This window comes from Varroa jacobsoni, unplaced genomic scaffold (genome assembly GCF_002532875.2).
Source record: "Varroa jacobsoni isolate VJ856 unplaced genomic scaffold, vjacob_1.0 scaffold_1109, whole genome shotgun sequence".
Taxonomy (NCBI): domain Eukaryota; kingdom Metazoa; phylum Arthropoda; class Arachnida; order Mesostigmata; family Varroidae; genus Varroa; species Varroa jacobsoni.
The window spans coordinates 15,522-35,328 of NW_019214011.1; the positions used below are offsets into that span (position 1 = coordinate 15,522).

Genomic DNA, 19,807 nt, shown 5'->3' on the forward strand with positions numbered 1-19,807 from the left:
TAAATCTACTCTCAGATCAGATCAGTACTTGAGGCAAAGCTACCGATCACAAATCGGCACGAATGGTTTGCCTATTTTGTAGGTAAATGAGAAACGAAAACTATAGAACATATAAACAAGTCACTTTTGAAGTTGACCAGGTTTGTTAAAAACATGCCTAGGCAAACGGATGAGTTTGTTAAACGCTTTTGTATAGCAGTGCTGTACCAGAGTCGAATTTTAAGTAAAGCTATGTTGTCATCAGAAGATTGTTTTTAAAATTGAGCGTTTCGATAACTTATAGACCAGCATTTGCTGCGTCATTTCAACGTTTAATAGCCGACATTCGGCTAATAACACTTGAGCGCAACTACTCGTACCCGTTTATTCACAACTTGTTGACTCGGGTCGCGTTTTTCAACTTTTAACTTGAACGGTTAAACTTTAAACGTTAAAAAGATTACTTCCTTAATCCCCTATCGAGTCCTTACGCACAATTTTTTAGTCGTTGATTTTATTAATGCTGAGTATAATGTTCTATCGAAAGAACCGTAAACTCTCTTGTGCTAACGGAATTCCAGAGAAGCCTTTAAAGGCATCCCATCGCTTTATAAACAAGTCGCCCCCTTTATTATGCACAAACTGACGTTAAGATTCAGTTAGGGCTTCTTAATACGTCGTTGCTTGCTTTTCCTTTTTCTTTGAGTTACGCATGAATATGCTGTATATTATTTATTATTGTTCTAACGATACCAGCAAATAAGCTATCCTGCGCTAGTTCAATAACTATTTCCGATATAATTATGTGCGAGGTATTTTCGCACAAACTTTTATTTTTGCAACGCAAAGTCTCATCAAAAGCTAATTAAGCGTTGTCGTCGGCGTTCAACTTATTTTACAGCTTTAAAAAGTTATCTAGAGCAACACTACAGAGAAGAACCAAACAGACGAGAAGCGTGCCAAACTTAGATCGCTCGGCGCCGTAAATGAAGCTGAGTTCTGTATTTTAAAGAAATCTGCAGACAGACTGCCGCTCTGAATACATTTTAACACATCTTAAATTTCGTTGTAACTAGGACTCGTTAACTTCGACGGTTATAGCGCGTCAAGATGAAAGCATCCTTTGTTCCACGAACATCACTTCAGCCACTTCATACCAAACGAGCGTTAAGATGAACTCCTGCAAGTCCCGTGGACTAAGGGCCCTTCAATTGAATTAAATCGGCAACCCAGTGTCTAAACTGAGCTTTTCTGTGACTTGAACAAGCTCTGCTTCTATCAAGCGTTCGTACCATTTAGCCTCAAATAGATTTTTTTTCTTCAAAAGATAATATGTATATATATATATATATAGACTTGCAAACATCTGCCATTTCTCTCTTATCAAGTAGCGCTATCATTGTAGTAGGCTGCAGTAAAAACAGAAGGCGAAGAAGTTGCCTGGTGTTCGCGTGTCGACGGTAAAATGTCTGTCAGTAACACGCTTAAATAGTTACCACGCTACGGCTGCCGCAATCAGCAGAAATGGAATTAGCAATATTGACAGGTCGAAACGCTGCCAATTCCGCCGTTAACTCCTCCATGTTCCAGCACGAAGCCATAAACAACAATGACCGCCGGTCGGCAAGTTGTTGGCGATACGTTTCTAGGCAAGAAGAACAAGGGAAAAGAGAAAGCCGTTGGCAGACATCACTTATGGCGTTGCTACGGCCAGTCCGTTCACTGCTATTACGTGAATCTCAAGCTGTTGTTATTAGGGGAGCTGTTGCCGTCACCGCCATCTTCATTTGTAGCGAAGGTGTCTAATTTCGTCAACGCTTTGCTCTGCTCCCAGCAGAATCACATGGTGCTCGTATGTACGCATACGATATGATTCTGGGTGAATAAAGGTATTTGTCCACCTGCGAGGTGTAACGCGGCCTTTTCGGCGACGTAAGCGGCAGTAACGACATTAAAAAGACGTCAACGGCAGGAAATCGACCGATGACGGGATCACACAAGCCAGGTGGGTACAAGTATTCCGTGCTACGTGCGTAACATACGCGAGTAGAAACGAGAAAGAAAAATGCCTTTTTGCTGTAGGTTACAATAACAAAATCTCGTGTTCTAGGCCGAATCAGTATAATACCGCTACTGTCTTGACTTCGTCCGCGTGACCCTTTCTTCGCTCAGGGACCTGTTCTCGTGTCTTGTCAACTGTAAACGATCCACATAGAAAGCGTTGGTCATGAGAGGCAACGTGAGGGCAGAGTTTCCTCTTTTATTGCACGTCTTGGCAGCCTGCATTCAGTCAGCACCGGTCGTTTCTGCCTTGGTATCGTGCATTCGGCAGGATGTCAACATCGAATTTTCGTTTTGCGGGCTGCGTGTGATGTAAAGCCGTTGTAGAGGCTCACGTGATCTTGGGTCCCATGTTAGGGAATGTGCAGAGATCAGCAGATCAATGGCTTTCACTGGATAGGGTAAGTGCTACTATCGCTGGTGTGTAGGTGAAAAACGTACTGTTTTGTTTAATAACTGCCTGCATATGTATTTATAAACAGTCCCTCGAAAACCGTATGTAAACGTGGGTCAGTAGGTGCTAAAAGTACTCCAAGCGGTAATTATTAGTTGCAGTAATGCTAGTTAATAGTGTTACAATAGCAATGATAACTAGAATACAAATAATGAAGACACCAAGAAATTATGGGGTAGCGGAACGCTGTGCTGTGCCGTATTTTCTTCTTTAAATCTTCTCTATTAAAGTCAACTTTAAATGGAGTGAAATTTTTTAACTGCGAGTTAATAATTGATTCGTCAGATAAATCAAATCGAGAGTGTTGAACCGACACCAAATTACCTTACGAAACGGTTCAGTTGAGCGGCAAGACATCACTGTCTTCAGCTAGCAAAAGTGACCTACTCAGAGCATATAAACAAAGTAGTACCATAATAACGAAAAATGAAAAACATCAAAGACCTTTCATCATTCCTAATACTACCACAGTCGCAGTAGGCGACCAAGTGACTCTAGCAATTTTACCTTTGCTATGGTTTGATAATTCGTTTCGTGTGAAAAGATTTCATTCTGCCTGCTTTTTATTTTTTTTCTTACTATTTCAATATCCACTGTACCTTTTTGTTGTTCTGCTTCTAAATTGAGCTTGTTTACTCCAATCTGTAAATTTATGTTTCGAGCTTTACGCCTGCTACTTAAACCAAACGGCTAATTCATGCCAGCACGAAAAGAAGTGTGTCAATGCCCGATTTCGAACTTTAACCACTACGTGTCGTAAAGTTTAGTAAGTAAGCACTTCACCACTCCACTATCGCAAACACTGAAGTCTTTATTTTTCTTCAGTAAGCTACTGTTCATTTAATAAACCTTAAATAAATGAACGATAAAAGTATTCTTTTCGGTTTTATTCCGATCTGAGGGGCACATACAAATAGATGCGGTGTTGAGCTGTCAGGCAAATCAATAATAAAGTAAATTATTCCAAAACGAATCCGGCGAACATTGAAAATGAATATCCTCTGAATATATTGGCTATACTATGAAAACCGTAGGAAAAATTTGTTTAAAAGGAAGATAAGTTTCTAGTCGCGCAAACCAACGCTCAGTGGTCAAGGCTGTGCTTCTCAAAAACCAAAGCGCTGTGAAAATTTATCGAAGATTAGTAAAAACAAAGCAAAGGCTTTGATGAAAAAACCATAGCACGAGGATGGTGCAACAAAGGAGGTTCGAGTGCTGAAGGCGAAAAGTCATGGATAGAGCGAGAAATTGGATATATAAACACGAATATTAGGTATATATACACTGATCTTACGCTGCGACAGTGCTGGGATAAATGTATAAAGAATAAAGGAGAGCGTTTTTAACACGTTGAAAATCCTTGTTCTAGCTTAACTAGCTTAACTAAAAAGCTCTTCAACTTCAAAGTCTACCAAGTTCGTGCTCAGCTAGCTTACATTGTATTTATTTGGATAAGTCTCAAGAAATATAATTACGTAGTTATTCGTAGTAGTTACTAGTGTTTATTCAGCGGCAGCCTCTTTGGTGGCACATTTCACACCGGGCTTCACCTGTGTCACCGATTAGATGGTCTTATATACGCGTTCAGACCTGCTGCAGGCTGTACTTCTAGTAGAAGCATACGTATTAAGGCCTGGTCTTTGAGTCTAGTTACGTTCTATGAGGAAACAGGTTCCGCGTAGTAAATTGAGAGCTGTTTGAGATGGGTATGTCGACCGCTTGTGGGGTGCAGTTTAGCATGGACTCCATGGCCAGCATGCAAGATCTGGCTCGTCCGCTGTGTCCACAAGCGAGCTCGCTTCATTCGCTTGCGTCGTCAATTCGTCACGTACTTCATTAGCGCTCTATGGTTAGGCATTCATTTTGGTCATTGGCATTCTTCTTCAAGCACTTGTACATCATTGTAGTAGAAATGAAATAAAAACACCCATTCAACTCACTACGTTAAATGGTTTCTAAAATAATGCTGCCATGCGCTACTAGTTTGGACCGTACCGCATTTTGAAAGCCAGCTTCATTTGAAGAAATTATCCTCAACTATTTTTTAGTCATTGTCCGGCCATAGCCACCGGCTCCGTTCTCACTTAGCAGCAATCTACGTAATTGTAGTTCGCATTTTGCTTCTTGGCTTAGACCTTGAAAATTTGTAAATAAAGTATACCTTTGCTCTTCCTGAACATACTGCTCTCGACTTACTTGCAATACTACCGTAGCGTAACGTTTTTATACGAATGTAGTTCTCAACTGTTACCATCATTATATTTATAACGTATATTGAATTTTTTTTCCTGTGCAAGCCCTTCCGCATGCAGCGGGCTTACACGCACGTTTCTAACTGAAATATCAGTCGTATAGTGCATGCCTTGTATATCTTTCCAGTAGGCCGCGCGGGTGACCGTATGTTGTCCTATTTACACTGTGGCTTTTAAATATGCACACCTTTATAAATCAGGTACGTGGAACTGTCTTCAAAAAAATTTGGCACTCCACCGGCAGCAGCCGAATTGGCCGGCACACAACCGGCCGGTAGTTTTTCGTCGCAGAGCACTTGCTACAGCGCTCACTTCACCGACGTACCGTGAACTTCATCGTCGACCTCATCGATCGGAAAGTGCTCTGTTTTGTCTTTCACGGTGATCAATCTGCGCCGTTGAGAAGGCACATCTATTTCGGCTTCAAATTGTTTGCTTGACTAGAGCACGCTTTTAGTTGTCACTGTTTCGCTATCATGCATACAGATGTTCTTGGTGGTCCGTCAACCATCGACTACCGGGTCTGCTTAGTAGCAACAACCACGGCTGATGTTGGTCACATATACAACTGTAGACGGATATTGGACAAAAAAATTAGTTTTTTCAATATGCTTTTATAATAGTTTTTTTTCTATATGTCGTTTCCTGTTTGGCCATTTTTTGCTATGTCTAGTTGCCTTATTATTCCTTTGTACTGCTACCACCTTTCGTGTTTTTGTTAATCCTCTTCAACGCGCTTTTTTCGTTTTCTTCGCCACCCCAATCTCTCACTTGGCTATGATTTAATCATAATCGTGTAAGCTCGTCGATCGTTATCTATTGCTTTTCGTTGGCTGCCGTCGTTACATCTTCCGTCTCTGATTGCCGCATTATACCCTGTGTCTTCTTCTTGTAGTCAAACTGATCGAACTTCTACTGGTTCGGCTTGCCTGCTCGTTATTTCTGAGGACTTCCCGCGTATTTTTCCCTACCACGTTCGGTTCTCCCCTGCATCCGTCCAGTCCGTCCGCGTCAACGCGTCCCCGGCACTTCTTCTTTGTTTTCTGGTGCCTCTTGTGCATTTTCTTCTCTTCCATGAACAGCTGTTCTGCTGTCTCAATTCGATTCGTGATCCCCGGGGTGCCCGAGTGACTAAAGCAAGAAGCGAGTGCAGCAATTCACCGAGCGCAGTCAATGGAGCAGCAGCGTTGGCCGAGGTCAGTTGCCTCTTGCTTGGATGCATAAATGCAGCCTTCATTTTCTTATCGCGTTTTTTATGCGACTGCCATTCGTGCCTGCCTCTTCTAGTGTGCTGTAGCAAGCCGTCTGGCCATTTTGGTTTATACCACGTATATATATATATATGGGCTTGTGTGTGTGTGTGTGTGTGTGTCTGTACGTGTCCGTAGCGTAGGCGCCTAAAACGTTTGGCCCGAACAGATGAGTCAAAATTGACGCCTGACGGCCGCACGATAGCTGCACCCCTGTAGTATAACATATAATGCGCTAACCTCTCGATGCAAGAGCAGCTGTAGGGGAACGGAACGCAAGAGGGCGCGCAGAGATGAAGAAGGAGAGACCCCCTAATCGGCCGTTACCGCTGCCGCCGTATTGATGTAACAACACAACAAAGAACGCGCGCTAAGCTGAGCCGAGAAATGGCAAACTGCAACCAAACCCACTGACAGACCACCCGGTCGGTCGGTGGGTCGGCCGGCCAGCCAGCCAGCCAGCCAGCCAACAAACAGGCAGACAGACACCAACTAACTGCTAGAACTTGCTGCATCCGTGGTGTGATTCCTCTGCGGCAATCCGCTGCGGGTTCGGAAGCCAAAGATAGGACCCGGTCTGCGCGTAACTTCGCCGTCGCTTGTCTAAGCATTCGGTCTTGGTTCATCAAGAGGAGTCCTCACCGCCATCGAAGACGTCGTTGACGCCGTCTTCGAAGTTATATCCGCCATGCTTCCGACGTGAACGCCCCGTTAAGCGTAGCAGCGTAACTCAACTTAATGTAACACAACCGTGTACTGCGGTAACCGTGAACGGCGATAATAAAGGCAAGTGCTGATCCCCTTGCCGCAATGGCAGCTTGGAGCAGCCGTCACCGGCGCACCGGTACAGTAACGTACAATGCCGTGCTGGTAATATCGCAGTGCCGTAGTAAAATGGGCCTCGCTGCGGTCGATCATAACACGACAGACGCTATAAGAACGCAACATAAGACCGAACGCTCTTGCTGCTCTCGAGGCGAAAGTTGCTCGATACATGGATAACGGTTAGTTCGTAATGCTGTAGCCAGGTGGCGCTGAGCGTCATCAGGACGACGTCTTCTGTCGCGCCTCTCGACTATCGTCGGCGTATTGGTAACGACTGCAGCAAAGGCAAACCACAAGAAATCGCATGGTGCCAATGCTTTGCTACTGACTCTGGAGCTGCCGACTTGTCGCGCCAGCGCCGCTGTCACGACAACCACTGCTTCTGCTATTATTAATGGTGCTCCTTCGAATCGGGTGCTCGAAAGCTGACGAATTGGATTGTGCGAACCGGAACGGTGTCGGCAAGCCTGTCCTCCAGCTGCACGCGGCCACAGTGTTTCCTCGGATTTGATCAGGCGGTGCCGAAAACTAGTTACAACGAGCTGTTAACAATGACAACGACGCCAGCCACAACGATAACAACAATAGCAACAACCACGACAACAGCACTGATTAAAGTAACAAGTGAATTGAAAGTGCAGTAGTACAACAATAACGAATGCGGCCTTTCTCTGCTCGCTTTCACGTGATTAAATTATTCTGCCACCAGCATCGTCCCAGCCATCGGCGTAGTACGCGCCCGCGCAGCTGCTGCCGGCGATTGTAAATCTGTGGATGCCACAAATCCCCGTGTCGTTTGCACAATTATCCAGACAAATACCCATGCACAAAGCGTTCTTTGTGGCGCCACAATAGGAAGTGCCGCGTATTTTTGCGTAGGTGATAACGGTGTTTAGCGTTTACGCAATGATCGACTACTTACTAGCAGATTTGTTCTAATTCGAATTTTACTAGCATTATTATAACAGTTATAAGCACTGTCACCGTGCAATGAACATCTAAGCATAATAGAGGATCTGCATTGATCCAGTTGGCGTTCGATACTGCTGCTCCGAACGTGTTCTATACACAGTGTCAAGATCTATTCCAGTGCGAAATCGTGCCTACGACCACCATTACGCTACTGTGAGAGGATACGTTCCATAAACACTAAGTTGTTGGGCGCACGGGGTAATTCTATAACAACAATAATAGTATAATACACTGAACTCGGCGACCTAAGCGAGACCGCTGCCCACCAATCAGCTGCTATCTAGTCTTGTCCGTCTGGGAACTTCGTGCGTGGTCGCTATTGGTCGCACTTCAACTTCCTGGGCCGCCTAGCACCGCACTATTCGTCACTTACTCATATCTGGCCTACTCCCGGCGTAACTGCTCGCTCTGTAATCATCTAGTACATACCGAACACGACACGGCACGGTATTAATGGTAAGTCAATCAGTGAACCATCTTTTGCATACGCCATTTAAGTTTCTGTCTTTGCTGTGCTGTCCTTTTCTGCGCCGAAAAAGCGGTTTTCATGGCTTCAGCAGCGAGTTGTCTAGAATAGACGAATCTCGTTGTTGTCACTGCCTATGCCGTCGCACCCATAAAGCGATGACGCAATGCGCATACGATCATCATTTGTGTTGAGTGAGAGCTTAAAGAGCGGACCTGAGCAGTTCGCGCGAGCTACTGCTTAAACTACGAGCGGTCTAATGACGGATGGCTGGGCCGACGGATGATCGAATCCACGTCATATCGACCGCTTCTATATGGCGTCAATGCCATCCTCGTATGCTGCTTAAACACTCGGTATTAGATGATTAGAAGACGAACGTCAAATAGGTATCAACGAACCAGTGATGACAGGATCTGAAATTTCTCTCACGGCAGTTCCGACCGTTTATGTTTCAGAGGAGTTCAAAGGACAAGAACTATCGTCTTGACTGTCGATTTTTGCACAGAATCCTGTAAACTCCATGTAGATTTTAATAAAGACTCTAATTAGAGACGCTTGTTATAGTGAGTAGAGACAGTACAATGTGCGAACAGCGTCAAAAAAACAATTGATAAATTGTGCCTAAGGAATGCTTTATGAACAGAAAACAACTATGTACAGTATAGAAAATAGAAAATTATACATCGGGACATGACGCGCAAGGTTGCAACTGGCGCATTTAAAGAACCTAGGCCAAAGTACAACGACTTGTGTAGCGAAAGGTAATAGGCAAGATGAGTCATGGCGAGGCGTCGTAATGAATTGAGCGCTTAATAATAAGCGGAAAATATATTAAGGTATGAATGATCCGAAATGATGGAAAGCCTACACGTGATTTCCATGTTCGTATTGTACAGGTTGCACAATCGGCATTTGGGCCTGAGCGCTATGTTTTCAAATGGGCCATAGTTGATATTTCTTCATACGTTTATATAACACACCTTGATCTGTTGTTATTAATCTGTTTAGCCATATTGTTAGGCGCACAAATAACATGCAGGTGTCGTAGTTAAGCAAAGGTGGAAAGAATGGCTCTACGTACATTTGAATCAGCGAATGTAAAGGAAAACGTCAAATTGTGCAGTCTAACGCATTTTTATCTGAGTCACCCAGAACAAACAGCTATCGTTGGAATTTTGCCCGACTGGTGGCGTAGATTTGGAGTATGTTATAATCCGGGTCAAAAGGTATTCAGCCATGACCTGAGAGAGAGAGAGAGAGAGAGAGAGAGAGAGAGAGAGAGAGAGAGCTGTTTTAAGATGTCATTCCCGGTATACTCGCGATGTTCGTAGTGAAGCGTAACTGATTACACGCTTAGATCTCTCTGCCTAAGCGTATGATCTAGGCATTTTCGTAATATGAGGTTTCATTGATTGTAAGCTTAACAAACCGAAACGACAGAACGTATTCAGCCTTCACTCATAGTAAAAGGAGTACCACACGTTATGGTTAATCGAACACTCCATTATCACTTGGATTGAATTAGACCTTAATAACGGAGATGATGGGGCACTCGTCAGCCGCTAAAGCTCTACACACAATTAAGCTTTACGAATTTATAATATCAGTTGACCATTTAACTTGTACACCTTCAAATTGAAGATGATTAGTCGCACAGGGGGCATATTCTGAGCTAGATTTCGCCGATGGACAAGCCGATTTTCGCTAACAGGTTCGGCTAAACAATTGCCGAGCGCTCGATAGATTCGTTGGACTTTGGCAATAAAACAATTATGACTTGCTAGATTTTATCTTCGAAATTGTGCCAGCATGCTCTACCCATTACCACTGGTATTTTCGATTTGTTTGAGGCAGTTGTAGGTCAAAAATATGCCAACCGAATAAGGAGCGTCTACGTTATATGATGAAATTGTGATCACTTACTTGTCAATTTAGTTAGTCAGATGCGTCTTCGAAAACGTTTATCAATTCCGAAATAATTGAAACTCGAGTTAATTAAATTGAGTCGGTTCAATGAATTGGAAAGGTGCGTGTCGAAACGACCGCTGCTGAAATGGTTAGAAAGAACATTTCTAATTAAGTAATTTCAATTTTGATCGTCGGTACACTTTGTAGAAAACTATGGTATGCATAACATAGGTACGGGCATAATTTCAAATAATCGAATTACGAAAAGGGAAAAAAAAAGTGCAATGTTCGTATTTTGGAAGTGGGTTATACCGACTAGCAGAAATTACTGTTGATGGTGTCCCACTCATTGTTTGTTTGGGAATAAGCGTGCGGAGCGAATGAGCTAAGCCGAAAACAAGAGGCTATATTCAGTGATCCAAACGGTTATTCTTGTTTAACCTTAAACCAATCAAGCATTTACGCCTGGCAACCGTTTGTCCTATAAGGATTAGCTCACACTTGAAATATGCAAGTTCAATCAACTCACGGAATAGGGAGGCAAAATTGAGACTAAATACATCTCGAAACCTCCTCAATATATGTAACAGTATGGGCCTACACCGTACCCTAAAAACTTACGTTATTTCTGAACATGATTGCAGTACTATCCTTCCAATCAGATTCTATAAATGATAATATGCGGCCTACACAATCGTTCCTACAGAACCAATATCGAGCTAATCGAATCGGGTTCAACAGCTCGTTGTAAACGCTACTTTCTGTTTGGCACTGCCATTATTGAAACTCGTAGCTAACCAAATTAAAGAATGAAGCTTATCGTTGCATTTGTTATGGTTATTTTATGTATTTTTTTTTCCTTACTTTTTTTCCTGTTCCAACGAGGCGTATATGCATCAATGAAAACCACGCCATCGTACGTGAGCATGTACCAATAGCACACACTAGGGCCAAGCTAAATTTCAACTCGACTTCCAAATAAAGTAATATGAATCGAAAACTAAAAAATAGTAATCTTTGTTTAAAAAACGCCTAGTCGCATTTTTTGCTTTTTATGTAACGATACCTGTCCAGCGATGTCGGTGTTCGCCGACATCTTGAATTGTCTCAGCAGGTAGCATCGTTCGCGTCCATGGCCATCTCCCTGTACGAGGTGAGCGACGTTTCTCACTTTATGTCCGTCACATTTGCCACCGTTACCACCAACGTTGTGATTGTTTAAAGTGGCACAAAAGACAGGGCAGATTTGCTCGTTTGTGTCAGAATCTCTGCGCTCCTCCGCACCGTTTCCTCTTCACCACTCCTTTACTTTGTTGTTCTTGTTTGTTGTTGCTATTTGTGGGGAAACATATATGACCGCAAATTCCCATGGAGCAGATATTGTTCTCGACAACTGAGCCAGTCTACTGCCTGTAGATGATTTCAGAAATACATGAGCTACCGAAATCTAAGGTTTTTTTTCGTGGTTAATACACAAGGACCGTTGTTAGGAAGCGGGGGGGGGGGGGGGTGCCCTGATCAACCGAAACATCTTGCCGTCTTCATATACAGAACCAGTCACGGGGTCGTTCTGATTTGACAGGGTTAGTGTGCGACGCGCAGCCATTCGATGCCCAACCAGACAGAGTAAAGCGGCTAGCCTTGTTAAATTAGTCGAATAATTTTTACGATGCTAAATATTACTTACAACAAGCTACGTAACGTCGACCAAATGAGTCAACTACGAACGGTGGTTTTCTTTTTTGCGTTTGAACAACGAATGGGGGTGCTGCTGCTGCTATTGTTGTTTGAGTTGGGCTTTGTTTGGGTGTAACGTTGCCTGGTGGTGAGTACCGCAGAGGCAGAAGCATTTGCCGCCGCCGCCACTGGCGTAATCTCTTCCTGTCCTAATATAGTAATCGTCCTCTTAGCGCTATGATGAATTTGTGCATTATCGATTGACTAATCACTGTACGAGCCCTACGTCTTCTTTAGTTGCGCTAATTTACGGACGCTGCTTTATTGTTACCAGTTTTTGCCTTAAAACGAATGCTGATTCTCTCAATAAACTTGCAGATAGGAAACAGCTTTTCTTCGGGGCCATTACTTCGCTAGCGTTGTATTGATGAATAGGCTCGAGTCATAGCGTCTAGTTACATTGCGTAGAATACAAATAAGATGATATACACTTTGAACGAACACTGCGCGCAAATAATTGTTCGACTTCACGGTAAACAGGGAGGCTTCCCGAAGCGTGGGAGCAGGATTTGTCCAAAAAAATACATATGCAGTATGTCGGTCGCTGTTGTTGTAATGATACTAACAATAGATCTCGTCATAACTGTTAGGCGTTAAAGGTCGTAGAGTTCTTTCGAACGACATGCGAATATCTCAAGGGTTTCCGCCCAACCGTTGACGATTCCAGCTGGTCAAGATTGAAATTTACCCCCGATAGAGACATGCGAAGCACGCGAGTCTAATAGAAGAAACTGGTCCCGTTGCATCTCGTTTAAACAGTTAAATAATGAGTTTATAAAATACAATGTATGCAATATTATCTACTTGTTAATGGCTGTCGATGATCAAAAGGTTGACAGAATACTAAGTCAACCTAATGCGGACACGTGCAGCTTTCAAATACTCTATTCGAGCCGAATGGTTACCAGAGATGCTTCAGGTCAGCACCTATTTTCTAGCTGGAAAAGTTTTTTACTCGGAACATAAATTATGATAAATGCGGGTGATTTATTTGGCGATCTTTTACGTACCAGTGACAAAAAAGAACCAAATTTATATTTATAATAATTTATAAATATATAATTAAGCTAGAGAACATTAACACGCTTTTATTTGCTACCGTCCAAAAACGTTTGCTGTACCCTTTTCACGAATACAATAAACAGTTTGGACAGATCGATTTTTTAGCATGAGATACCCTCGGGAGTGTACAATAATGCACCTTGTTAGTTTGCAAAAAAAAAATTCCCAGTCTATAGCTGTTTACGTGGCGACTACTTACACCTTGAAATATGAAGTTAGCAATTCTACGGAAATGAAACCACGAAGTTTCATTTTGCTTCTTAAGTAGTCCACGGTCCAGATCACCTTATATCAATGTTCGTCTTGTAACGAGTCAACGTTTGTGCCTGTCGTAACGCATATCTAAATGTGCTTGATCTTGGTTGACATTGGGGAATGTTATGCGCACTTACTGTTATACGATTTTCAATGGCTAGGGTTATGTAAAAAAAAAAAAAAAAAAATAAGAACCTCATTGTTTAATAAGTCAAATAAAGTTCTGTCAAGATAGCTGTCATCAATCGTCTGAAGGGGTCAACCATAAGCTTGTTTTACACTGCCATAAGACGGATTTCCCACTTCGTGTATGCTGTTTACGTAGCAAGGGTAGGAACACCCGGCAGGCACAGTGCGCCCGAGACGGTTGTGTGTGTATGTTGTATTTAATGCAGGTAGTAAGCGCTGCCATTTATTGAATTTTATTGACATCTTCTGATATGTTTTAGAACTCCAGATGGAGCTTCCATCGACTGTGTGCAGATGCTCTAGCGTGCCATCTTTTCAATTTGGTCGGTGGCGCAGCGTCCGCTAGCATACGATCATTGCATCGTAACCTATTACGCCGTCCTCACACACAGGTTCGTACTATATGCAAGTGTTTTAAAAATTGCTGACCTGTGGAAAAGACAGGACTGATGGGTTTCATATGTTATCTTCTCTGTGGAGAAATGGCATCTTGATGAAAAAAAAAAAAAACAATAATAGATTCCTTAAAACAGTCTATTCTATATATTGTTTGTCAGTAGTTTGCCTAATGCACAGGTGAAAATTACGGTCTGTTCAGTTGCTGTTTTCCCCACCAATCTTACACTCTGTGAGCGTGACATGTTTTATATCATAGCTAATGGGATTCATCTGATAGTTGGTTCTCTTTCATTGTAGCAGAGGCGAGATTACTGGGTTTTTTCAACGGATGCGTGCAGGCATGTATGTCTCGATTCGCTGTTGTCGAAGTGAGACCCTTTAGGTTTCGATCGTAATTTTATGAAACGTAATAATCTTTTTTTCCAGCAAAGGAGTTCTAAAGTTTATTTCGTCAAATATTACCTATACATTTAGCATCGCATATATTTACATACGGATTTCTTCATCAATATTTGCTACCATAGCTTCTGATAGAGTGTTGCCACGTTATGTTTATACGAAACCACGTTCGATGCCCATAAATTGGCTTTTTAAAAGCACGCTGTTATCCACATTTACTCTAGCGATAACATAGCACGGAAGTAGATGACCGAATCCCGTAAGCCATAGCTTTTAGTCTGTCCAATTAAAACAATTTTATGTGAAATAGTTACATCCGTGCCCGCTTCTATGCTTACAAGTATAGCGTAGGTAAATGAGCTAGAACTGCACGAGATGTTATGACCGGGGAACTCCCGTTTTTATTGATTTCCTGACTCCGTTGGGATTTTGGATTATCGCACGATTTCATCGAAATACGCAACTTCATAATCGCTGGAAGTGGAGCGCCGCCGTCCGCCCTATCTCGTACATCTGACCTGCTGAACAGACAACTTAGCCGATATTTGATTTACTAGCAGAGCGACTGCTTGTATTCGCTGCGATCTGGGTTCAGTTCAGGTTGGTTTATCGATGGGGCGGAGTACTCTAGGTCCTGTAAAGTACGAAAATGTTCATCGACCATTTTGAATCGATGATTCTTGCTCGTGGATCTGTTGCTGCTTAGATAGATGAAGTAAATATTCGACCTTTACTTATTTTGGGACTTATTGTAGTTTATAGCATGTTTTGCTATAAACAGAGTTGTCTTTGCGGCAGCCATCGCGCGTTATGAATCGGAAATGACGTCCTTCGTGCACTGTCACAATTGACGCTCCATATCGCCCGAGAAACCGCTAACGTAACCATAATTCCTATCGCAGCTGATAAAGCTGAATTGATGATCTGTTTATTTTATTGTACCGCTTGCTTTCATAGTGAATGAGCAGGTACCTAATACCGTTTAAGCGTACGCGTATTGTGAATATTTTAGCTGTTGAGTCTCTACGTTTTCATAGGTGAACTGGTGGGCACAAAAAGAACTATGATTAATGATTACATTTTAGGGTTAAGGCTAAACCCCATTAAATATTAGTCTGCAGACTCATATCATTTGAGGACTTGAGGAACTATGCGGTATCGTGGACCTCACACTCGTATACTTCGCGCTACCCGACGTGATAGCCTAACTCTGGTCCCTCCAATAACGAGTCAAAAATGGTCCTTTTCATTTTTTTTTTACACAAATAAGATTAAATAATCTTGTCTGTTGTTTTGCTTTTGAGGCTGTTTAAAATTCCTAAGGCTTTTGGGTACACGAAGCATTTTGGGAGATATATGCAGCAAGTTAAATTCGATTGAAGACTTCCTCTTAGTTGACGATGTTAGACCATCACTATTTTAAAAAGAATCGGATCTTTTCCAACTGATAGTAAGCAGTATTATCCGCTATCTATTATATAATGGAGAAAGAATGAAGGACAGCGCCATGTCACCGCATTGAGAGAGCTATCCGGAGTCTGTGTTGTATCGATGCGCTAAAGGTAACGGAGCCTTATACTCGTCAAGCTGAAAATCATGCCAATAGAAGACAGAACTGAACAACTCCGTTTGCCACTATAACCCCCTATCCTAATATATTTTGAATCTGTATATAGTTTGAAACGGAGAATTTCGACTCTGTAGCCTTCTAAGGTCTATTGCTGGCTGCATTATGTTCGTCGACGACCCGCCCTACCATTACGGAAAGCTCGAAAATTATAGCTATTTTCCGCTCGATGTTGGGGCGTTACCACCGATAGCGAATTATAATCCACTCCTGGATGGAGCCACCTATCTACACAGTAACCGTGGCCTTTCGTAGCACGAGGCCCAACTATGAAAATAATAATGAAGCAGTGATATTGAGACACACTTCTTCACGGGCTCGAGTAAGAAAAACATGATCAATCCATGTTACAAAAAACGGGAGGGGATTGCATAGCGATGATTTCACAAAGGAATAATCGAAGCTTATGGTTTAAGTTGAATCTTGCAAATCTGCTATCAACAGACTGAAACAGATCAGCCTTATTGTAAATAACATGAAATGTTTGGCGGATGTAAACGAAACTGTCTGGCTCTAAGTTACGCTTGCTAGACAATCTGTTACGACGGTGTTCGATCAGAACAAACGGATTTAGTTAAAGCGTATACATTGGGTAATTAAAAATAGAAAAATGTTTTACTTAACTGAGACTATATACAGTACGAGCTGACATCTTTAGCTTTTTGCCAATACGTTTGTCTTCCTTCGTTTAGAGATACATCAGAAAAATAGAATTCAATAGTATTAAACAGATTTAATGAAAAGACCCTGATTTAGATGATACTAGGAAGATTAGACTTCGTCTCTTCAAAGCAAACTTTGCTTTTGGTCACTTGCCTGTTGACAGTGCTGCAATAAGAGCTGCAATAATTTTGCTAACGGCATTGGGGGTGCAGAGTGACATTGGCACAAAAGTGCCACCATAAGACACATAAAAGTTAATTCACAACTTCTACGTTCAAGATGATTATGTGGCCATAGTTACCACCTCAATAGCGGATCTCGGCGAGTGACGGCGTCACATCGGGGACCAAGAAAGAAACATCAGCATTTGGGCGCGCTGACCGATTATACATTGTACACTGAACTTCTAAGCATATACACAGAGCACACAGACTAACTGGGAGGTACAGCGATAAAAATAGCCCTGTTATTCCTGAAAATTTCCTGCACATCGTAATATGGATGAGGTGCTACATTTCCTGCTGCGGTTGTCTGGGTAGAGCTATTGGAGATGCTGCACTTGGAATCTGTTCGATCATTGAATCGGTAAATGTTGCGGTAGGCATAAGCATACAACGTTGCCGTAGACTATAGTGAAATACTATAGAGAATTAGGTAAAACATGCACGTTACTCCGGTAAGATGTACGGTAAGCCCTCTTGGTAAAAAAAAAGAACGCTTATGCGCCTGCGAGCTTAGAAGGGCACATACCTTGAAGGCCATTTCTAAGCAAGCTATCAATAGTTTATCCATCAAGTAGCGGTTCGGACTTGCCCATTAGGCAAGAGACGCCGTTAGTTAAGCCACTATTTTTAAGCTGCTCGAAAATATAAGCACGCATCTACATCGCCGGTACATTCTGATTTAACAGAAAGCGCCCCAGATGCAAGACTATACTACACAATTTTCGTCGACAGATTTTCACGCGATGATAAATAAGGATAGCAAACATTTATCTTGAAGCCGGTTAGCCGACACACTATAATGATTAAATCAAATAAAGCTTTTTAGAAATTCAACCATCATCTCTGTATTCGTGTGTCTACATCAATGACTTTCGAGTGAGAAATTTTCAAAGTGGTATTCGAGTTGTGTAAAACGATGAACACATCTATAACAAGCCCTTTTATGATAATTTATTCGGAATCTGTGTCTAAATAGATTTACTCATCATATATCATATTTATCAATTTACATTGCGGTAAACAAAAAACACTTAGGTAAAGTTGCACTTAAGAAAGTCTGTTGTCCCTTCATGACAATGAAGATGGTAGCGACCATTGTTGACTACGATGCAGTTTATATTTTTTGTTTTTTGCGGCCACAATCCTGACGATCACTAATGTATTTTTTATATTAACATATCATCCTTCCTGACGGTATCAGCCAAACCTACAAGAAAAGATTCGGTTGCCACCATTTGAAATTGACAGCCTTAACATGTACGACCATGTCGGCAGTTCAACAAAAAGTTAAACGATTTTACGTCCTAAATAAATTTACCTTTTCTTCCGTTTGTACTTTGCAACATCTGTCTGCCAAGCAACAAATCAATACGACGATGACATTGATCGGATCGAGTGAATGATGTCGTTTCCGTAGGATTGACGCGTGGACTGATCTCACTTGAATGGCCTTTCTCCCTTCGTCAACAGCAGCGAAACCGCCATGGGTGAAGCTGGCATCAACTACGCATATGACAAAAAACAGTACGATTGCATTACACAGTGGGCTTGGTAATACGTTTGCTGTTTGCGACTTTCCGCGGAGACGACGGGGGACAGGGTTAGGTTCTTTTTTGTTGTCCTAGTCACAGTCACTCATTTGGCAACTTCATTGACACCAACCGAGTGTCGCATATTGTGATAGGTCCTTATGTTTTAGTCCACGTTGACGCGCTGGCTGACGACGTCGATCAGTCAAGTTAGCACTTGGCCGTGGTCGTTGTGGCACGGTGGATCTCGGACTATTGGTCCTACGATAAAGTACCAACGCCAAGCACCAGCGATGGTTAAACTGAAATTCGACTGAACAGACGTCAGACGTTTAGTGCGTATTTGACAAAAGATCAGCGAGCACCGCTGCCCAAAGGTATCAAAAATGACGTCAACAACAACGACAACAACAGCAAATATACGCCATCGTTGGGTAATGAATATGTAAAAAATGATCAACAACGAAAAACGTATCACCAACTAGGGGCAACAAAATATTTCGCCATGAACGAACGACTGACCAAGAGAAAAGAAAGCAGATGGTTGTCAAGTCGACCGCCGTTGAGGGTATACCAGTCGGCGTGCCGTTCCGTTCACAGCCTTCACAGCAAGAGCGCCGAGAACGATATTAAGACCTGTAGTAAGCAGACCTGGCAGGATATAGAAGACCTCCCTCAAAGGGATTCGTCATCAAATAGTTACCTGCAATATTTAACATCATCGTCGTCGTGAATACCTGAAGTACATTTCCATATTTTTTTGCAATTTCATACTTCTTGTATCGTATCCTTATAATCTTTAGCAGTGGTTTTGTAAGATTTCCTTAAGATAGCGTATTTCCTTGTGATCTTCATTTAGGTACTTCGCAGTCAAGTCAGCTATGTGGATTAATGCGGACTGACACAACATTTATGCGTCATATCGCCTATGTCCCTACATATATAATTTACATTATCCTTATGTCGCATTCGGTTATAAACTGCGACGCTGCGGTGACATTATCACGCTGTATCAATTAGGAAGCCAATCGGAGCAAATGAAGGTCTTAAATCGAAACAGGTCATAGCAATAGTGTCTTCTTATTTATGAGAGTCATGGACAAGTGTTGTAGGATGATGTAGAAAATCGTTTTGGATTATCTGTAATTTTTTCTACAGTGGCCAGAAGGCTTAAACACAACGATATCTAAAGCAATATTTCCAGGATCCTGTCGTTTACTGTTCATGAAGTCCTGCAACAGCTTTTCGGAGTTCGCCGTCGGGCTTCCATGAACTACCTAGTGGTTTAGCAACAGATTTGCAACGACGACACAGATGACAATTGGACAGTTGGCACTTGATATGGAGTTAGGCTGAATTTTGCAGTGCTGACTTAACGCGTAAAAGACGGTGATAGAGTCCGGTCGCAGGACAGACGCTTCGTTTTAGTAACGCAGCAACTGAAAGGTGCTTTGTTGTTTGCATGTTTCATTGACCTGACAATATATGGCTTCTCGTACAATGCGATGGGTCTATAACGTTGAGCTGATATAACTGACAATACACTCCTCAAA

General features: G+C 42.3%; 1 protein-coding gene across 5 annotated transcripts in view; it reads left to right on the forward strand.

The window, feature by feature from the left end:
- The first annotated feature begins 777 nt into the window (after nucleotides 1–777).
- LOC111266705 (putative polypeptide N-acetylgalactosaminyltransferase 9) overlaps nucleotides 778–19,807 on the forward strand; it is a 54,236-nt gene continuing 35,206 nt past the window's right edge. The window contains exons 1-2 of one of the 5 annotated variants that reach the window (XM_022844418.2): nucleotides 789–1,984; nucleotides 2,090–2,441. The gene's annotated coding sequence lies outside the window, so the exon portion shown is untranslated. Of the gene's footprint in view, nucleotides 2,442–7,083; nucleotides 8,250–19,807 lie in introns of those variants that run through there. The other 4 variants (XM_022844420.2, XM_022844421.2, XM_022844416.2 and 1 more) reach the window with 4 other exon arrangements.